We start from the raw sequence: 14,114 nt of genomic DNA on the forward strand, positions 1-14,114 counted from the left end.
TTTTGATGTTAGGGTGACGCGGTGTTTAATTCTAGTGGCTAAAGGTGACATGAATGAAAAAAGGATAAGAATCACTGTTCTAGAACATGGGATTACCCCTTATCCACTGACAATATTGTAAATAACTTGGACGATTCGCTGTGCGTTGTTTACGTCACCACAATCTTATTTTTCACACATTTTATTTTTATTATTATTATTTTAACCAAAACAATAGCTAAAAAATTTAATTACTATACCGTATTATTAATTTACGAATATTTTTTTTTTATTTATATTCTTGAAATGACAAATATTAATAATATACTACAATATTAGAAAATACGTAGTATTAATAAATTTATATTGTGATGTTTATATACATGTACTATGTATAGTATATATTATATATGTAGTATATAGATAATTGTATGGGCCGCAACTCGTTCGCACCTCTCATAAACCCGTGCCGCAACTCGTACGTTATTTAGGGTTTGGGCCGCAACTCACCAACACCGTGTGGTATTACGAACGCCGAAAGAGCATTTACAAGAACATTAAAACCAGAGATAACGCACCATAGGTCTAAACTGGTTATTATTACAGCTGTGCGATAGATGGTTTATTAATACTAAAATATAGAAATAATTATCGATAAGAAAATAGCAATATTACAATACACATAACGCTATACCTACACAGAAATTGTTCGTTCTCCATCATCATTCGACCGCCTTAAATTCAATATTTATATATAAATTATGTCCTTTATTCATGTAATCATATGCTCTAAATCAGCGTTTCTCAACCAGAAGGTCGCGAACACCTTGACTTGGGGTTGTGTAGGTCAAAAATAATAAAAGCTGATTTACAAAATGTAAATTCAAATCAAATTTTTACCTAATATTGGTATTATCATGATATATTATCAGCAATTTTGTCCACATCAACAGTTGCCATCAAACTTAATGTATGAGCAGAGCATGTAATGTGATCTGGTAAGCATATATCATCACTTTCCATTTCTTCAGAATTTAAAAACAAAGTTGAGAAATCTACAGTATCAAAATCTGTACTACAATAATTATTTTCTACACCAGTATTAATATCATCACATATAGATTCATTATCAAACCAGTTATCATTATTAATATTCAAAGACTCCTGATCAATGGACTTTAAAGAATACATTCTGAACTCCTTACCAAAATTTCTAGCATTATCTGTTACTGTATGTGATATTTTAGAAATTTGGATATTATATGTTTGAAATATTTCATTCATTTTTTTTTGTTATATTAAAATATGTATGACTTCCTATAATTATCCTGCAACCGAGAATATACGAATATCTAACATAGGTATGCTCATCAATAAAGTGAAAAGTCATACCTAAATAACTTTTATTGTTGCAAGACCAAATATCAGCTGTAGTACATATAAAACTTTGTTAAACTATCAAATCAGTTATAATAGTTATATATGATGTATACTTGTTATTTAATTCTTTATACATAACTCTACGATCAGATAATGAAGTTACATCATCAAGGCCACATAAACCTTTTACGAGACGTTTAAATGCCGGTTTTTCACATGTCAGCAATGGCCTTATTTCTTCCACAATGAATGCAAAAGTTAAGTCAGTAATCTGAAAAATGAAATGCACATAAAAATATATTAATAAATTTAAAAATAATAAAATACATGTTAAAAAAAAATGGCCACATAAAAATTGAATTTTTCTGTATATTTCTGACAATTAGAAGTATGATTTTATAAAAATTGTAGGTATACATTAATTTATTATAATTTCATCTACTCTTAAGTCATAAAATATGTTTAATTATCTATTGTCGTTTTAAATAATTTATGTTGTTTGGGTAGATATTTAACAATTGATATTCATGTTTTATTTCAAAATACTTCACTGGACAGATAAAGACAGTAGGTCTATTTTAAATTTTTCTACACTAGGTCTAATAAATGAATGTACCACCTATTTAAAAAACAATTTCAATTATAATTTATCAGTCAATTACTAACACTTTAAGTATTAAATAAATAGAAAAACTGTTAGATAAATCTATACTTATTCATTTAAATAAATAAAAATCATTTTTTGAATGTTTTAAAAATATTTTGATTTTGCACCTACATAAATTTGAATAATTGACTCATGAAATTTTTAGACATAAATTATTTTAGAACAGTTCCTAATTCAAATTACAACGAACAAGAATGTATCGATATCCAAATATTATCAAAATTATTATGATAAATAGCACTTATGTCAATTACTAACCTAGGTATATTATGAGGTAAGTAGGTAATAAATTTGTCAATAGATAAATAAAATCAAAGAGTTAAGTATAAATTATCTATTTAAAATAAATAGGTACTTATTTTTTGTTTTGATATTTTATTTGAATGCAAGAATGGTAAGATTTCTTGTTTTTTGATGGATTGTAAATTGCTTTTCATAATTTTAGCTGATTTAACTTATTTCATGAAATTTGAATGTTAAAACTATAACAGTAATATTATAATATATATACAGTGTGTATCACAATGATCTGACATATTAAAATGTAATTTTAATGTAAAATTATCATAGGTATCTCTATAATACACCTTGTACATAGGTAATAGGTGTAATGGATGCAAAAATAAATATTGAATCCGACATCCTAATTTAAGTATTTAGATTTTAAGAGTATGGGATAATAACTAATTAATTTTATATGTTATAAGTTATTTACCTTGATATGGCTTAAAAAATTCCCAGTCGATCCTTTATGGCCATGCACAATTTTGGTACAATATTGGCACTGTGCGGATATTTTATCGTCTTCGTTTTCATCTATTATATTGAAAAATTTACCGTCAAATAAATAACATTTTGTTTTTATTTTTTCCAAATTGTGTAGATTTATTACACACAACTTTTTGTTTTTTTGTGGTATTGTGGACGATGAATTTATCCATAGTAAATTTGTAAAATTTAATTTTAATTTTTTCAAAATCGAACCAACAGGCGAAACGCAAAATCAAAACTGGTCTAACAAACCAGGAAAAGCTATAAATGTAATGTCAGATGCCACAATCGCGATCGTACCGTACGGTCGTCTGTCACATTTCTTATTAACAATAATAATAATATGGAATAAGAATTTAACAAGTAATCTATAACATTGCTTTAATTGGTATTAAGGGGGTTGGAAGTGGACATTTTTTAAGGAATTGAGTATAGACAATACCTTATACGCGTGACGTTATGCTTTGTGAGTGTATGCGTTAGTAAACAATTATTAGTGTGTGTGTAACTTCTCCGAAATAATACGCTCCGACCTTATCAGCAAATGGACTGTCATTAGTCATTACCGTCGTCGTTTATACACCGCAAGACGTGTAATATTATTCAATATAATTATATAATATAATAATATATAATAATTAATAAGTATAATGCAATTGCAATTCGAGTGCGAGAATCATCGGTTACCACATTTTATAAAAAAAAGTTTTAGAACGAATATTCATAATATCTAATTATTAATTAATTCAAGATGTATTAGAAATAAAATTAAAAGGTAATGGTGCTATAATCATAACAAATAAATTCGTAAGTTTTATGGTAATTATATTTATATAATTTATCATAATAACTATATTAATAACGTCTGAAACTAAACGTTAGATGTGGCTCCTACAAGTAGTAAGTATTAAGTGTCGACTCAATCCATTGGTAACTGCGGCATAATTATACAGTATGTGTAAAAACTCATTGAAGTAAATATACTAAATTATAAATATGGGTAGTAAAATTTATTTGAATTCTCAATTAAATAAGACTATATAGGGATCTATTTAATATTATCGGTTCGCAGGCGGCTGGCGTGGCGCGGCGACATTTAACGTTTCGGGGAAACGTACGCGCATTACATTTGATGAAATAAAATATTTTGTTTCGACGAAGAAACTCTGAAAATTAATCAAACCTGACAAAAAAACGTCAATTCCAAATGATCGGATTTCAATTCTGTAAAAATATTTGAGTTGATCAACCTTTTTTCTAGGTTATTGTGGAAGTCGATTTTAGAATAACTGTTGAACATTCATAAAAAAGACAATAGAGTAAATCTATAAATTCAAAAAAAATTGAGAAACTCAAATAAGATTTAAAGACGATTTTTAAACAAATATTAAAAATCGATTTTCACATTAACCTAGAGAAAAGGTTGATCCACTCAAATCTTTTTACAGAATTTAAATATGCGTAATCTTATCAGGCTTTTAGGTCTAAAACGTGAAATAAATACACTGCTTCTAACTGCCTTAAGACGTACTTATAAATAATAACTGTAAATTTAAACTAGTAACTATATTTATAATTTACAGTATCTACATACTAAATTCCTAAGTATTACATTTGTACACACTATCATAGAAGTATGGAACATTCTTTACAATAATATTATTTAATATACTATATATGGGATCTATGAATCATATTATATAATATAAAATACCTATACATTGACGTTTATAAAACTATAATATATATATACCTATACTGTTTTTGGATATCAATGCATTAATCTATTTATGTTAATTATATAAAGAATAGGTTAATATTAATATATTATGCGAGTCCAAAAATATCGTTGTGTACTTGTGTACGTCATAATGAGTGTGTCGTGTGTGGCTTATCGCTTATGGTGTACCTATTACCTATGTAACACAACGTAAAAAGTCACAATCTATTGGTTATTATGATTTACGACCGTATAACCCGTATCGGACCAAATATAATTTTATTATAGGAAATTACGTTAATAAACTTAATTAATATTTTATTAAATTTTGTTCAAAAAATTACGAATAACGAGACTGGTTTTCAAATATCACAATAATTAGTAGTAGTGTAGAATGAATTTTTTTTAAAAAAAAATAATCCCATCATTTTTTTTATCTAGATGAATTGGGTAAGATAATACAAATGTTCATCTAAAATAATTCATCAGATAATCAATTAAATTTATTATCTAGATAAGATAAAAGATAATTAATTATTTATCTAGATAATGCTCAACATTGTAAATAGTATTCTCGAATTTATTAATTATTTGAATTATAAATCGTAAGAATGGAATTTACGACAAGCACAAGGAGAAAATGGTTGTTGAAAATGGCCATAAGTATATTTTGGCGTATGATGGCCAGAAGAAGTATCCGATTGTTTCGTTGACGATTTTATGTCTGAAATTCTTGATGATCCTAAATACCGAGAATATGCAGATTATTTAGTAGATAACTACATCGGAGAAAATGCTAATTTCCCTCTAAATATTTGGGCAGCGTTTGCAGCTGATTAACTAGAACCACCAATAACTGTGAATCTTTTCACTCACATTTCAATGAACAATTTTATAAATTGCATCCTAATATTTTTACATTTTTAGAAATTTTGATAAAAATAGTTCAAACAGATGTTTATATTAAAATCAGCAGTTGTGTTAAAAATATACCTAAAAAATATACTTCAAAAAATGCAAAAGTTAAAACCAGATTAAAAATAACTTTAAAAGCAATTGAGAATTATAAAAACAAAAAATTAACGCGTTATGAATATGTGCAAATAATTGCATTTAATTACAATAAAGATTAGGAAGATGTGTTAAAAAAAATCTTTATTTATTTTTTCTTATTATATTTTTATTTATTATTTATTATTATGATTCATTTGATTAATATTTTTAATTGAATATTATTACCTATAACCTATTATATATTAACTAGCTGAATTACCCGTCGTTGCCGGGCTTAAGTATATAAATGTATGTAACCTGCCAAGATTTAATTTTGTTAAATCTATTGAAATTTAAATTAATTAAGTTAATTTAATTAAGTTCTTTCGTGCATGTACCTTGGCCCACCAGTAAAAGTTAACGGGAGTATAACCATTTGGCCTAACTGATTAGCTTCTATGTCTCGTCGTATAATTCATTTTCAATAGCGCAGTTATCGACCTGGTCAAAAAATATTAAACCGATTTCAACCCTTTAAATTCAAAATTTCGAAAAATCCTTTCTTAACGTACGTCTACATCATAATAGCTATCTGTATGCCAAATTTCAGCCAGATCCGTCCAATGGTTTGAGCTGTGCGTTGATAGCAGTCAATCAGCTTACTGTTTTATATATACAGATTATTTATTATTGTTTAAAACGTGTATTATCTATTGAATTATTTTTAAAAAAAATCGAATTATTGGCTATAATTTGATTTAAAAAATTGTAAATAAAAAAATAATAAATTATTATTAGAAAAAGAAAAGATTGTAAAAATATATATATATTAGTTAATAAATAATTTGTAAGTACTAATAACTATTACATTAACTATTAACTAATTTAAATTTGTATTACTCTGTAAAAAAATGTGTATTATACAGCTATTATTGATAATTATTTTAAAAACATTCGTATAATTAACTATGATTTAAATAAAATTGTATTAATTATTATTTAATTGATTATTGTTTGAGAAAAAATATAGTACTTTATTATAATTATACCAGGTAAATTTGGCGCAAATGGGTGACCCTCATCTTTCGAGCCGCATTCGAAATAAAAACATATATTTTGTACAAAAATTCAATTTTATTATTACAATTTATATGATTACATTTTAAATTACAAATTATTATTATTATTAATACATATATAGATAAACATTTTTGTTAATTACAATTTTTTATTTTATTCTTAGTGTGATAACTGACATTATTTTTCACTAACTAGTTTTTCTATATTTGGTTAGATCAGAAACGATGCAATTCTGAGTCAAATTTCCAAGTGAATGTTAGTTAACCGAGCTTTAGTTTTTGATTTGACAATTTTCATTCGTGAAAAAATATGTTCACAAGAGTAAGTACTGCCAAAAAAAAAAGACATCATTTTTAATGCGTTGTTTCGAAGATTAGGATATGTCTCTATGCCAATATATTTCGAATAAAAATTGAAAGTTCAAAATTATTGTACATTTATTTTAATATGTTATTGTTTTGTAAATCAATGATCCCATTTGCATATTTTCTGGGACATCTTCAAGTGATAATGAAAATGGAAAGTTGCACGATCGATTACGAACAGGCAACAGCCAACATTTATCTCTAGGTAGGTTAGGTCATTTATATCTAGGTAGGTAATTTTATTTATCTTATCGCATATTTCTGATGGCTTAGCCGTTATAATTTTATCAAAATAAAAATATACATGCATAATTTCAAATGTGTTCGCGAGTTGAAGACCCCTGGCCATAGACAATCGCGCGTTGCGATATACACGGGAAATTTACACTCGCATATTAATACGATAAAATTACTTTTTTCATTTTTATTTTTAATATTAAAATTTTCACGGCCCATAACAATGTGATTGATAAAAAAAAAAACTTTGGCGCCACAACAACTCGTAGGAATTGTTTCGATATCGTTATGTGTTCAGATCAAACACATTTAAAATTTAGCATAAAACTCTTGTAATCAAAGATCGAGTTGAGTGGCGGAATGGTGCAGACTGAGTATCTAGACTATTATTCCGAAATCGCACCGGGCCATTATTTCAAATGTTATCACATATTATTGTAGGTGTTTGATTTTCAAAACAAATTATATAAATAAATTATAAATAAAAGTAATGTCTATATTATTAATTTTTGGTTGAAATATGCATTTGTTGTGTCTGTTGATCAAAAATATAAATCAATAATTACTGTATAATACACTGAAAAAAAATATTAATGATGTATATATAGCAACGATTGTATATCATATTTATAAAATATATAGTTAGTTTTCCGGGAACGAAGAAATAAAAATTAATATCAACTACGCTTCTATTTTGCCAATTCTACATTTGAAACTCTGCTTTTTACGCGCAACTGTTTGAGTATTCGAGTAATGCTATTGTTTTGAAACAATAATTTCGTTTCCAATGATCGAATTTCCTATTCTAAATAAACATTGTTATCGATCTTTCCGACGTGTTCGATGAGATCGAAATATTTATTTTCGATATGAATGAGAAAATAAAATGTACAGGTGTGTACGAGTTACACTGAGTGACCGTTTAAAAACACGTGTACCAACTATAATACGGCTTTATGGTGAAAATGCTAACGGAATTCTGCAGTGTTTTTATGTGCCAGCGACAATGTTTTTGTTTGTTTCGGTCTAATGTTATATTATAATTTTCTTGACTGGCTGGTATTTTTACTTGGGATATTATTTAGCAATATATTTTTTTTTACCATAATAATATTATAGTATAAAAACATTCGTCGGATATATTACATTCGACGAGTGTTTTTATCAGAGATTTTTCCTGATTACATTTTTACCGTTCACCGGTGCTGTAGATCCGATGATGCAATCGTGAACCGCAGTGTCACATACGACAGTTTATTTAGTGTCAATATATTATTTTTATTAATTAATTTTGCCTTTTCGCTAAAATTATCTCACTCGTCCAATGCTCCATACTGATTGTTTTGTTTAATCAAATTTTAAATCACTCGCTGGTCCGTATTCCATTTCGCATTCAGACCCTGAAACGACTGAGAACTGGGTTACCTGAGCAAAGTGTACAATTAAGTTAATATACTTATTAGTATTTGATAAAGAAGTTTTGATGTTTTCATAAACCTGTGCTTAATCGCATTAGAGTTCCATCGTGAATTACGGATAGCATATCATTATTTTTGTTGATACCACGACCCACACCACGTCAGAATTTATATTTGTTGACTTTTCAGAATAAATTTAAACATTTTATATGATAATTTAATGAATATATTATTTCGATGATAAATAAATTAAATTATTATTTTGATGATAACTATTTGCTATTGGTATTAATCATGATATGTTTAATTATTTGTTTGCAAAATATAATCCAAAAGAAAGTACACATAAAATATCAGATAAATCGTTTTTGTTTTGAATATCCATTAACGGATTATTAATGCAAGAAAAAATATTATATTACATATATATGGTATAAGTGTGGGAATAAAATGTTCTTCATTTGATTTTAATGACTCCAAAATATCTCAAAAGGATCGCAATAGCCTCAATTTAGAAACAATCACTGTTTTATCGAGTCTGACAATAAGCCTAGATAAGCCTAACCTTCATGTACATGAAAATCGAATATACTTCAGTAGGATGAAAAGGGGGCTTCTGGAACTATCGCCACCGCAACCACATACACTGCCGCCTCCGCGTCCCACAACCCTTCACCACAACAACGACCACCGCGGACTACCACCACTGACTGGTTAACCCGCCGACACGATCCGACGCTGCCGTCAAGAACTACTACTGATATCACCGCCACCTGAAATATGATAAGACATATAGATAAGAGATATGTATTCCGTAGTGTTACGCGACGAAGACCGATTATGTTTTCCTTGAGATAGCCGACAAAGACCAGTTATTTGTGATTTATGTTCCATACATTTTTAACAGACATTAGACTTAAATGGCTTTATTAACAATTGTTATGTAAACCCTTTTTCCTCTAAATAACCCACTATTTTTGTTATGAAATCATGCCAGTCGACATTTGTTCGACTTTGGTTAAACTGGTTGAGGTCAAACCACCCCTCTCATAAAAATGTCTCTTTTCAAAATGTCTCGGTCATTAACTATCGAGTAGACCCTTTTTTCCTCTAAAAACCCATAATATTATGTGTTATTCATCCCTATCGGTTTCATTCGGTTGATATACAAAACCAATTGTTAGAGTTGTTGTGCCGAGTGAAACCGTTTAATTTTATCAATGAACAAATATTTGACTTTAATAAAATGTATAGAGCTGTAATAATTTAATGCATAGTCCTAACATGCAACAAAATGTATATGTGTAACTTAAAGGATTTTGTGTAGTATTAACGTTTTACATGTGGGTTATTTATAGGAATCTTGGATATAGAGCTAACAACTGTTAAAGATCATAAAAAAAAAAAAAAGGTAATTTTAAAAGTATAGCATGGATATAGCAACATTATTCAATGCTTACCAATTTTGTTTAAATTTATATATTTTTTTAAGACTATATTTTACTAAAATGTTATTAAATGTTTTTAAAACCAATGACTTTTTTTTTAAGCTAAATATTAAAGACGATAGGCTTTTCAGTCACCAGTTGAATATTATGTAGTATGTCTTTATGTCTCGAATCATACACCACTTACCTCGCGTCTTACCAACTCTCAGTTGTTTAATACAATTCTTTTTTACCTTTTCGTTTTTTTTTTTGTCGTTATATTACAAAAAATTTTTAAGTATCAACAGTGTGTGAAATCTTTTACGCGTGCGTATAGTTTATCCAGACTCGTTAAAACCCATAACCAAATGTTATTTACGTGTGATATGGTATATATATGGTATATACTCGTAAAGATTTTCTATCAAGACATAAGAAAAATAATCATGGTATGTATTTTTCAATAATATTTACAAGTGCTAAATAGTTTTTTTTAAATTTGATAAGGGATTATTGTTCGGCCAACTGAAATTGCTCCAGTGATAGCTGTTTCCACCGCTCCATCAGATGACTTTGTTCATCCCGATGATGAGCTATGTTTACTTGCGATGGAGAGTGCTGAAAATGCCGGATTTTGTGATCGTATTTTCATTATACATCAGTGTTTTCTCGTTAAAATTATCAAGTTAATTTATTATCGCTAATCGGTCTAGTTATTTTTTACATCGGGTTACTTTAATATATATTAAGTTTTTTTTTTTTTTTTTTATCCGTAGAACCCTCTATTTCAAACAACGAAAACTCTGGTGTTGTTGTAGGTCAAATAAAAAAGGCTCGACTGCACTTGGTGGAAAATTCTATAGGTTTTGTCAAAGTAGGCTTATCATTTAATAATACAATCACATGGTACTATAAAAAGAGTTTGAAAAATATTTTATCCCACTTGGCTTTCCTAAATTCATGCAAATACGAAATACTCAACATTTTGAAATTATCGCCAATTCCACTTAAATTCAATTTGAAACTAGAAGCGACGTACAATAAACCTCATGTAGATAATTCTCCCGTCAATAGAGCATTCAAAACCTCGGCCAGGGCGATTTACGTAGATTCAGATATTCGTGAAGCTATTGATCACATGTATGACCATAATAGTTGAGTAGTTTCGGGAACTTGGCACCACCGAAAGAATTACAGACATATCTTCGCGAGTACTAGATTAGATATAATTACGATAGACATCAGAAATATAACATGGAAAACTACGGACGTTTATGCTTGGAATTTTTATCATGTTCACTATAACGCTCACTAGTGATTCGAGTGAATTATCATGTGATATTTTTCCTCTGTTAGAAGTTAGAAAAATCTCACAGCTGTGCCTTATAAGTACGAATTATTATACGAATAATTCTAAACTTAATATCGAACCCGGCTGTAATACGATAGGATTTAAAAATGAGAAAGACGAGCGTTATAATATAGTTACGGAGTTAAATATATACCTACGGGGACTTTGAGTTATCTAACTTAGCAACGTACATACAAGAAAAGATGCCCGATTCGGTTAGTTTTGATTTAAAAGCAGATTACAACACGTTGAAATGTTCAATAAAGTCTAACAATAAAATAGATTTCACGATTCCGGATAATTTATCTAAATTATTAGGCTTCGAACAAATTGAATATAATGCTGATACTAGGCACGAATCACTTAATATTGTTTATATAATGAAAGTTAAAAGTATAAAAATAGAATGCAACTTAATATCCGGTTTATTCAACAACGTAGTGCAGGATCAAACCAAACATGAGTTCAGCCATTCTGTTGCACCTTGGTACAAAATCTGTGAAGTGCCAGCACATTCCGTATTCTATCCTCTTGTGGACTCATCTATCAGTAAAGTGAGCATAACGCTAAAGGATCAAGATAATTATTTAATAAATTTACCAGGAGAACCAATCACAGTTCGTCTTAAGGAGGGGCTACTATGGACAGAATTAAATTACTATTACTATCTAAGAAATACTAACAAGACGCATTAGGTACTTATCTACATTTCATTTACAGAATACCCCAAATCATTTGACGTTGGATGCAAATTCTAAATAAGAATATTAAAATATAACAAACGTTTAAAATAATTCTTAAGTTTTTTAAAACATTTCGGGGGGGGGGGGCTGTAGCCCCCCTCTATATATGCTACTGGGATCGACTGCCTCTTTTATTCTCTAAAAACGTATTTTAGACATTTTGACTTTTAATTTATTCAAAAATAATATAAACACATTTGTATGACTTACACTATATTTGTTTTTTCATTCGAATTAATTGTTTCAAATTAATCAGGTATCTGCTAACCTTTGTGCGGTATAAATAGGGATGGCAATTTTTTGTGAACAACGATGTATTGATGTATCGAGTTACTTATTACGAAACATCGATGGTAACAATATCGATATATTAAAAATCCATCGAAGTCAAGAACTTGATGTATTTAGAAAAACATCGATGTTTTTTTAAAAAAACAAACATACATCTTATAGGACAAAAATTATTATTCTTTCCCATAGCCCACAAGCTAAATTAATTATATATATTTAAAATTTAAACATACACTACAAACTCAATTTATTTACTTATTTACTAGAAAGATTAAAAAAAAAAAATATTGTGTAAGAAAATTAAATTAAAATTTAATAAATACAGTTCACAGTCAAATATAATTATAATAAATTCGTAAGTTATAACAAATTTTTTTATATATTATTTTAAATTGAAACCAATGTTGTCATTTAAATTGATCGGCCAAGTTGTTTCAAAAAATTAAATTTGATGCCGATTTTCCACATAACCAATTTTATTTATTTATTTTTGGGAAACATTTTAGTTTATTTCTATAATTGGGTATAATAGAAATACAAGACTATTATATTATTTTTTTATTTTTTGTTATGGATTTTTATATTTTGGATGTGGGGCATTACGAGAATTAACCTTCAGGAAAATGTCGAAAAACGCTAAATAAAAATGGTGCTGTTCTAAATGTAAACTCAGTAATGGTACCAAATCAAAAATACTTGCAAAAAATAATACGGGAGATAATGAGGTTCATGTATTCACCAATGACTCCTTTAAGCACTTAACGGAATCAGTGAATTTTATGAGCGAAAAGTTTGATATTTTCAATAAACAACTTCATGAACTAATTTTATCTATGAACAATTTGAGAGAAGAGAATAAAATATTAAAAGGGAAAAATAATAATTTATGGAATGAATTAAATCTGATATCCAAAAAAATGAATAACTTATTGAATAATTAAAATTTTTACTAAAATTTGAAACTTGGGAGTGGGAGTAATTTTTGATAATAAATTATGATGGAATTTTCATATAAACAATTTATTAGAATAGCTACGTTTCATTATATATAAATTAATCAAACTCAAAAACATGATACTTAAACAAACAATATGAACAATTTACTTTGCACTATATCAATCAAATTTTCAATATGGTTTATTAGTATGGGGAGGTATTCGAAATAACATATTGAATGCTCTGGTAGTCAATCAAAATAATATTATTAGAATTTGTTTAAACAAATTCACTAAACAATACGAATGCGAAGTATAAAGATTTTTGGTGTATTGCCAATAAGATTTTTGTATAATTGCGATTATGTACTCGGTCAAGAATTTTAATATGGATAAGGATCATTTAAACAGGATAAGAGAATGTAGAAAATATAATTTGTTCATAATATATGTTTATAAATTTTTTGGGAATTGTTTTGTGGAGTGTTTGGGTCCAACTTTTTTCAATTCCATGCCTGTCGAATTTAAAAAAAACGATACTTGGGAGGAAAAATCACTAATATTAAATCCTTGGTATATAAATATTTATTTTTAGAATTAGATAATGAGCTGCGGTAATTTATGCCAATTTTGTTTTGTTTTGTATTAAGTTGAATTATTATTTGTTGTACCTATAGTATTCTATTTTTTTTTTTAATATGTATTGTTAACATTGTTCTGTATAAAATAGTATTTTTTTCTTTTAAGAATATTTTTT

Source organism: Sipha flava, unplaced genomic scaffold, assembly GCF_003268045.1.
Source record: "Sipha flava isolate LNK unplaced genomic scaffold, YSA_version1 84_pilon_pilon, whole genome shotgun sequence".
NCBI lineage: Eukaryota > Metazoa > Arthropoda > Insecta > Hemiptera > Aphididae > Sipha > Sipha flava.